This window comes from Thamnophis sirtalis, unplaced genomic scaffold (assembly GCF_051295495.1).
Source record: "Thamnophis sirtalis isolate CommonGarterSnake01/CBP01778 unplaced genomic scaffold, rThaSir2_p1.2 scaffold_13, whole genome shotgun sequence".
NCBI classification, from domain to species: domain Eukaryota; kingdom Metazoa; phylum Chordata; class Lepidosauria; order Squamata; family Natricidae; genus Thamnophis; species Thamnophis sirtalis.
Window position 1 is genome coordinate 22,514,600 of NW_028261393.1, and position 9,508 is coordinate 22,524,107.

Genomic DNA, 9,508 nt, shown 5'->3' on the forward strand with positions numbered 1-9,508 from the left:
TTCCCACCATCTGACACAAAGGGAAAGGCCTCTGCATCAGGGGGTCCCCTGGCCCTCCCCTTATTTGCAAATCGCCTAGGAAAGCCAGGACCAGGCCACGAAGGCCATTAGGCTGGCCTCCCCACCCCCAGCGTAATTACAGTTTGCCTAAGACTGGACTGACTCTGTTCGTGGTTTGGGAGCTCCACCCAGCAGCTCTGCTGGAAAGATATGGCTTCAGCTTCACAGCTCCTTTCGTGGTTGCGTGTAACAGGAGGCAAACAGGACAGGATCCTCCCTTTGGCTGGCCCTGGTGCAGTGTTGCAAAGAAGCTGGTGGTTCCAACAGTGGCTTGCCGATACCCAGGAAAAGATCCAGAGGCAGCTTTGGTTGAGTTAGTTTCATGGTTGAGTAATCAAAGCTCTGTGCTTGCTGACTTATGGATCTGCTTGCCTGAAGGGCAGTTGATTAATCTTGAGGGGTCCTTGGTGCTCTCTGAGCTTGCTTGTTTTCCTGCAGATGTTTCATTCATGAAGTCGTTTCATTCATCAAGAAACGCCTGCAAGGACCCCTCATTTCTTTTTCTTTTTTTTAAATAGTTTTTATTAAACATTTTTGCCTTTAAAACGAAGCAACCAAAAAAAAAACCACCAAGACAAACATAACAATATACAAAATAATTATACAGCCTTCTGTATCAGCATTCATGTTTAGCCTTTGTAGTTCTCCATTCTACACTACCTTCCTATTGGTTTTAAACTTTGTAATAATGTAACGTACTAACAATTATAATGACATTAGTTGTTCCTATCACCCTTGTATTTACATTGTGGTCCATACTTTAAGTCTGATAGTAATTAATGATTTTAGTTAATTTTTATTCAGTACTAGTTTAAAACAAAACAAAATAAAGACTTCTATTTCCTGCTTTGGCTTCTGTTTTCTACTCCATATTTAATAGAAATCCAATTCTTCTCTTTTAATTCCATGGTCATTTTATAGGACCCCTCATTTCAAACCTTGAGCTACGAATATTCTCCTTCATTGATTCATCTTGAGTTTTCCTTGCTTAGGAAGAAGGGCCTTCCTCTCTTACTGGAGGATCTCCCCACAGATGGAGAAGCCAACATCAGCATCGAGACTCGTGGGGGTGGGGTGGGATCAGGGCCACTGAGTGTAGCACTTTTGAGAGTAACTGCCTTAAGCTATAGTATAGTTTATTTGGTTTAAATTTAGCATGTTGTTGCCTACATCTGGCCATTGCGGTTGATTAATGTGGCTTATTGTTCAGTGTTACATGAAATGGTACACTTTTGCTTAGTAAATAAACAGATCACAATATTAAAGCCCACATGCAAAAACATATTTGGTGTTGTGACCAGCCAATGGCCAGTGGAGCTGGCGGCAGATTCAGACAGTGTGGAGGTTGGGGAGGAACATGGGCCAATCCTGGTCTGGGGAAGGCTTTGATGAGGGCTCTGTGATGGAGGCAGAGAGGGAGCCAGAGCCGTCCGACAGTTATCAGCTGCCTTTGGAGTCAGACATCAATGAGGCAGATGAACAGCTGGAGCCTGTTCCCAGTGTGTGCATGCGCAGAGTTGCCAGATGAAGGGAACAGCTAAGGAACAAGGTTCGACTTGGGAGTAAGGCCACAGGTGGACACTGAATGTCCCCTCCCATAGAGAATAAAAGAGGAACAAAAGGGGAGTGGAGTTTGCAGGAGACAATTAGTTTGCTTAATTGGTTCCTGATTCTCTGATTCCTTGCCAGGTTTTTCAGATATCGGCCTAGCAGCTCTCCAAGCCAGATAAGGTCTGTGACTGTAAATCCTCCCTTGAGAGACTGCTGGATGTGAATGAGCAGAATTCACAGTAAATTAAGAAAAGGGTTTTTTGTCGGGACAAGATGTTTGCTTCATGCTCTCGGGAAGCCTGGGTCAGAACAGTGGGGCCTTTGATTAGAGGTGGGAACTACTAAAGAGAAATTCCAAAATGTGGGAAGATGTTGGCTGAGAGGCTGAAGCACATCATCCTAAGGAGAAACTGGATTCAAATTTGGCATCTCCCAAGTACATTGTGAAAGGAAGAAACCCTTCCAACCTCTATAAGACTCTAACCAAAATTTCTACAAACTCACATCGCCACATTCTTCCACTCACTCCGGCCACATGACCACAGAAACGTCTTCGGACAATGCTGGCTCTTCAGCTTAGAAACGGAGATGAGCACCGCCCTCTAGAGTCGGGAACGACTAGCTCATGCTGTATGTGTGAGGAGAACCTTTATCTTTACCTAAACCTAGCAAGTATAATCTCCTAAACAGATAGTCCTTCACTTACAACCAATCAAAGTTAGGACGGACTCTGAAAAAGCTATTTATGACCTGGATTCACACTTCCAACATCCGTGCACCCCTCCCCTGCAGTGATGTGATTGCATTTCGGGGGGCTGAGTAACTGGCCTGCATTAATTGCCATTTGCTGTGTCCCGTGTTCAGGTGACAATGTATTAAGATGTTTTTGTTGAAAATTGGCATTTGCTTTTGGTTTTCAGCCAAGCCGCTTCATAACAAACAATTGATTTGCTTAATGACTGCCACAAAAAATGTATTAAAATCAGGTCAGTCACATGGGTAGCGCCCCCCCCCCTACAGCCATCACAACATCATCATAATGGGCAGACACCATTACAGTTGTAAGTTGAGGAGTACCTGTAGTATAAACCTCACTGGTTTCCTGAACATTTCCAGAATCCAGTTTCCTAATGAAGAGGCTGAACCCCCCAGCCTCTCTTCCCCAGTCTGGCACCTGTTTCTCTCTCCCCCCCCCCTGGATTTTGGAGAAGGGTCACCCATTCTCTCAGGGGTTGCAAATTTCAGGACAGTTCTGTGGCTAAGCTGCAGCACTGCAGTCATCCTTCTCCATTTACCCCGGCAACCTCAACAAATATTTCCAAAGCCCTGATCAAACATAGGTCTGTACACAGACTGCCTTCCTCCTCCCTGAGTTGATAGCAGGCAGTTTTTTCTTAACTCTGACAATTCTAAGATGTATGGACTTCAACTGTGAGATGGGCAGTGTAGGAATGTGAGATAGATAGATGATAGATAGATAGATAGATAGATAGATAGATAGATAGATAGATAGATAGATAGATAGATGATAGATGATAGATAACAGATAGAGATAGATGGATGGATGGATGAATAGATGATAGATAACAGATGAATGGATGATAGATAGATAGATAGATAGATAGATAGATAGATAGATAGATAGATAGATAGATAGATGATAGATAGATGATAGATAGATAGATAGATAGATAGATAGATAGATAGATAGATAGATAGATATGGATGGATGAATAGATGATAGATATGGATGAATAGATGATAGATATGGATGGATGAATAGATGATAGAAAGATATGGATGGATGAATAGATGATAGATAGATAGATAGATAGATAGATAGATAGATAGATAGATAGATAGATAGATAGATAGATATAGGGGTGGATTGATGGAGATGGACAGAGAGAGAGAGATAGATGATAGATAGATGATAGATAACAGATGAATGGATGATAGATAGATAGATAGATAGATAGATAGATAGATAGATAGATAGATAGATAGATAGATAGACGATAGATAGATAGATATGGATGGATGAATAGATGATAGATATGGATGAATAGATGATAGATATGGATGGATGAATAGATGATAGAAAGATATGGATGGATGAATAGATGATAGATAGATAGATAGATAGATAGATAGATAGATAGATAGATAGATAGATAGATAGATAGATAGATAGATAGATATAGGGGTGGATTGATGGAGATGGACAGAGAGAGAGAGAGAGACAGACATTGGAGTAAGCCACAATGAATATGTCTACATTGTAGTAAACGGAAAATATAGAAATCACAGAATAGCTACAGGTAATATTAAACCTAGCCATTGTTTCACTAGCTTGCAATATAATTCTTTATTGGCCAAGTGTGATTGGTTACACAAGGAATTTGTCTTTGGTGCATAGGCTCTTAGTGTACATAAAAGAAAACATACATTCATCAAGAATCATAAGGTGCAACACTTAATGATACTCATAGGATACAAATAAGCAACCAGGAAATAATATCAATATAAATCGTAAGGATACAAGTAACAAAGTTACAGCCATGCAGTCATAAGTGGGAGGAGATGGGTGATAGGAACGTTGGTTTTACCTAAAGCAGACACTAATCATAGTTCCTTAGGGTTTAAAAAGTTTGCATCGTTCAGCAGAGAGAAAACGGCGGGTATTTCTGAGCTGCATTGAAAAGCTTGGCCTAAACTTTAGAATAAAAATGAAATTCCATTCTTATAGAAAAAGCATTTTAGATGAACTTCTAGGAATAACAAGAGTTTTCTTTACTCTGGTTATCCCAGCCTTTATTTTCCCCCAAATGTATGCATAAAATATTTTGAAACATGAATTAGAAAGTTGCTGTTATTCTAGGTAAATTAATCTAGGATTAAAAAGTATGAGTTTGGGCATCTTTCGTTACCTGTGAAGTTGAAAGCGCCTGCTCAAACATGCAGCTTAATTTCTCATAGATATTCAGCTGATCATTTGCCATGAGAATGAGCTGTTGCAGGTAAAACATTTTGGATAAATTCCTCGGACGGCCTTAGGACCCCTCGATTCACCTGGGGTGGGGAGGGAATACAATGTACATTAAAAAACCCACACCAAACTTTAATAGCATTATTTGTAGCCCCCATTTCAGGGGTGAAATCCAGCAGGTTCTGGAGAACTAGTAGCAGAAATTTTGAATTGTTTGAAGAACTGGTAGCAGAAATTTTGAGTAGTTCAAAGTACTGGTAGCAGAAATTGTGAATAGTTCGGAGAACTGGTAGCAGAAATTTTGAGTAGTTTGGAGAACCAGTAGTGGAAATTTTGAATAGTTCGGAGAACCGGTAGCGGAAATTTTGAGTAGTTCGGAGAACCAGTAGCAGAAACTTTGAGTAGTTCAGAGAACCAGTAGCGGAAATATTGAGTAGTTTTGGTAACTGGTAGCGGAAATTTTGAATAGTTCAGAGAACCAGTAGCGAAAATTTTGAATAGTTCGGAGAATCAGTAATGGAAATTTTGAGTAGTTCGGAGAACCGGCAAATGCCACCTCTGGCTGGCTCCAGAATGGGGCGGGAATGGAGATTTTGCAGTATCCCCTGCCACACCCACCAACCTACACAATGCCCACCAAGCCATGCCCACAGAACCGGTAGTAAAAAAAAATGAATTTCACCACTGCCCCATTTTTATTTCTTTGACCCGAACCGCACAGCCACTGAATATTTTTTCAGTTGAGCCCGTTTGCTCCTTAACCAATAGGGTTTCAAGGTTATGTTGCATTGAACAAACCGAGCATTATCTCCTTTTGGTTTTGGAAGGCCATAACACAGATAAGGCCGTCTAGCCTGTCTTTTAAAAACTTTTGATTTATAACTCTGCACTGCAAATGCATCCGCTGAAATGCCTTTTGGCATTTCCAACATCTGGCCTGGAATGAGGTTTGCTGACGTAGCTCCTAGACATTGTTGAAAAGAAGATCCGGGAAGGGGCTTCCTGAATCTTAGAAATAATGCATTGATGGCCTTCCTTGGACGTGTTCCCAACCTGGAAGAAAAGCAGACAAGCCTATTTCCTCTGGCTTGTCCCAGGCTGAGGCTGCCCTCTCCGCACTCACCATTTCCTGCTTCTGTCCTGTCTTCTCAGGAGTCCTTCCCTGCCCCGTCTGGCTTACCTCAGGCAGTTGTCCTATTAAGCTCAGACCTCCAAACCAACTTCCTGCAGGTTAATTATTGTATACAAGCCACTAGGCTGGGGGTCATTGGTCATCCTGTTGGGGCAGCCTTAATGCAGAAGGGTACAAATTTGAGCTTCCCTTTCCTGCTTCCTGTCTCAACAGGAAGGCATTGTAAGAATGCAAGGCTCTGGTTTTCCCAGTTGCAATGTATGGCTGTGAAGGTTGGACCATAAGGAAGGCTGAGTGCCAAAGAATGGAGGCCTTTGAACTCAGGTGCTGGAGAGGACTCATGCAAGTCCCTTGGACTGCAAGGCGATCCAACCGGTCAGTCCTGGAGGAGATCAACCCTGACTGCTCTTTAGAAGGCCAGATCCTGAAGAGGAAACTCAAATACTTTGGCCACCTAATGAGAAGGAAGAACTCCCTGGAGAAGAACCTCATGCTGGGAACGATGGAGGGCAAAAGAAGAAGACGGTAGAGAATGAGGTGGCTGGATGGAGTCACCAAAGCATGAGCTTAAATGGACTCCAGAGGATGGTAGAAGACAGGAAGGCCTGGAGGAACATTGTCCATGAGGTCATGACTTAACTAACTAACTAACAATAACAACAAGAATGCACTTCTGTCACCTGCAACCTGTTGAGGGCGTCCACTCAAGTGCCTTTCATTCTTTGTCTGGCCCCACATGGCACCCAAACAAAATTAGGACGATATTATCTGGGGCATTGTTGGTAAACTCTGCAGGAAATGCTTCTTGAAAAGCAACTTGTTTCTCCTTCTTTGTCTCTTTGTTGTTACCTTCTTCCTCCTCTTCCAAGGAGCAAAACTTAAGTCCCATTCTGGGCCAGAACATCAGTGGTTGGAGCAATGGCCACAGTGTTGTCTGCAGACAGCTGCTTCTGGTGTGGCCTTTTCCATCGGGATTGCAATTCTCCATATTTTGAGGCTAGAGTGTTCCCTAACTCGCTTTCTTGGAACTATCAAAACACATCGTCCACCACTGAGCTGCAGCTGTTGTCTCTCTCTACCTGGGAGACTCCGCAGCCCCCTTCTAAGTGAACATTGATGTTGTTGTTGTTGTTGTGGTTGTTGATCTTTGGTGAATTTCACAGCCTTTAGGGCTGGTTGGTAGCCTAACAGCTCGAGTCCTAACCAAGGACCTAAGAACTGTTAAGATAACGTCGGAGGATATAAATTGTTCCAAGTAGGGTGGTTTTTTGTAGTGTCAGAATGTTCAAGTCAGGTAAATTTAGAATTTCCAAATAGTGAGGTAGCCTTAGGTATTGCTCCAAGGGCTCCAATTACAATCGGGACAACACACGATTTCTTTTTCCACAGTCGCTCAACTTCAATTTGCAAGTCCCGGTACTTTGTGATTTTTTTCTTGCTGTTCATTTTCAATTCGTGCATCACCAGGTATTGCAATGTTGTTGTTATACTTATTATATTTATTATATTTATTATATTTATTATATTTATTATGCTTATTATGCTTATTATGCTTATTATGCTTATTATGCTTATGCTTATTATATTTATTATATTTATTATATTTATTATATTTATGCTGCCGCCTATTCACCCATGGTGACTCAAGACAGCTTACATAATTTAAAACCACATTAAAAAAAACAATAAAACTAATAAAAGAATCAGATAGATTAATATAATAAAATCATAATTTTAAGGCTCTTACGTTCCTCTTTGCACATCTCTCTCTCCCAAATGGCAGGAGATGGTATGGCTGCCCTTTGGCAGTGACCCCATCAAAATGTGATGTCTGGCTTTTCTGCTAGTGGCTTTGGGGTGGATGGACCCACTCCTACATTTTTTTTATTTTTTTTAAAAAAGAGGTGCGGGGTGGGGGCAAGGTTCCTACTTTCTAGTTCTCCTGGTTAGGAGAGAATGGATTATTATATGCACATCAGTGGAAGGAGTCTCAAATACCTGGGTTGGGAAAGAGGACAGACTTAGCAGGGGCGGTGAAGTTGATTTGATTAGAGAAAGGACAACAACTACATTTATTCGTGACGTGAAACTACTTAGGGACTTTTTGCTGAAATAAGAACAAAAATGAACTTGTGATTCCCTACGGGTCTGATGACTCAAAAAAGTAATGGAAATGGAAAGAAGGAAGTTAAGTTGCAACCTTAGAGGGAGAAGGAGGCGAATATAGATATACTTATAACTGCGGTTTAGAAAATCAGAAATTTCTTCTTTATACTTTTTGCTTTTCCTTCCCTTCCCAATCTTTTCTTTTCCTTCCTTCCTTCCTTCCTTCCTTCCTTCCTTCCTTCCTTCCTTCCTTCCTTCCTTCCTCCCCCCTCCCCCCTCCCTCCCACCTATTCCTTTTCTCCTTCCTGTTGCTGCCAATTTTTTGGAGATATCTCTAATAATTTCTGGAACATATTTACTCACATACTTATTGGCTTTTCACTAGGGAGTGACTGTAACAGTTTGAGAACATGTATTTTCTTAACAGGGATGTTATTATCCACTATTAATGTCAGTACTATTTTTTTTATTGTAAAAAGTGATGTCTATTGCTGGTCTATGACCATAATAAATATATAGTCTATTCTATTCTATTCCTGGTGGCACAGCGGTTAGAATGCCTTTCTTCCTTCCTCCCTCCTATTCCTTTTCTCATTCTCCTTCCTGTTGGTGCAACAGTTAAAGTGCCTTCCTTCCTTCTTCCCTTTCTTCCTCCCTCCCTCCCTTTCTTCCTCCCTCCCTCCCTCTTCTTTTCTTTTTCCTTCCTCCTCCCTCCCCCTTTTTCTTTCTTTGCACTTTTTCTTTCTTCCTTTATTTTTTTCTTTCAAAATTAGAATAGTTTTTATTCTTTTTTTAAAAAAAAAGTTCTGTGATAAAAGTTATGTAAGAGAGAGAGAGAGAGAGACAGTGGCTGTGGTTAACAAGAGGTTCCTGCTGACCCACTTTGGAAGGCCTGTTTTCCCCATGAAGCTGACTCAAGAGTGTGCCGAGGGCCTGCCTCCAGCCTCCCAGCCCATCAGCCTCCAGTATGCTTAGAAACACTCAGCACCGCGTATCCAACATCCACAGAGCAAAGCAGGAGAAACGGAGACCGTGGGATTGACGCCATGGCCAGCATCTTCTTGGACGCTTCTCTTTCTGCTGCTCCATCTCACACTCTGCCAGCAAGCACCATTTCCAGCCACCCTGTCTTTGCCCTGCCAGCAGGATTTTATGGACAGCAAGGCCGTGCTGCTGCGGTTTGGCCAAACCCACACTTAAGTCCCTCTCTCTTTGGCCGCTGCCTGCCTTGCCCTGTAATTGGCTAAGGGGCGGAGCAGACAGGAAAAGACACCAGGGACCCAAAATGCTGGCCACCTTCCCAATCGGGGACAGCCAATGAGAGAGCTGTAGCTGTTGCTGACTCTTTCAATTTTGGCATTTTAAAAAAAATCTCCCTTGGTCTTGGCTCTAATTATAGGGAGAACCGATGGGAGGGAGCAGTGAGCGAAGCCTTCTCTTCTGCCTGGAGGTGTCCAGACCCAAAGCTAAGCAGATGCTTGCTAAATTGTGTGTCGCCACGTGGACAAGATCAAACCAAAATCCCTCCCCCTCCCATTAGATTTTGCTAGGACTCTGATTCTTCCAGAGGAGTACTCTCCTTTTTTTTGGGGGGGGGGGGAGCAGTTTTATTTTGTTTTAATACATGTAACCACAAGTATATCATTACATCTTAACAATCACTATTTTGT

The 9,508-nt window shown here is 42.1% G+C and overlaps 1 protein-coding gene across 4 annotated transcripts in view; it reads left to right on the forward strand.

Moving 5' to 3' along the window:
- The window catches only part of MAP7D1 (MAP7 domain containing 1), a 96,535-nt gene that overhangs the window by 8,626 nt on the left and 78,401 nt on the right, over positions 1–9,508 (forward strand). The gene's annotated exons all lie outside the window — the stretch shown is intronic.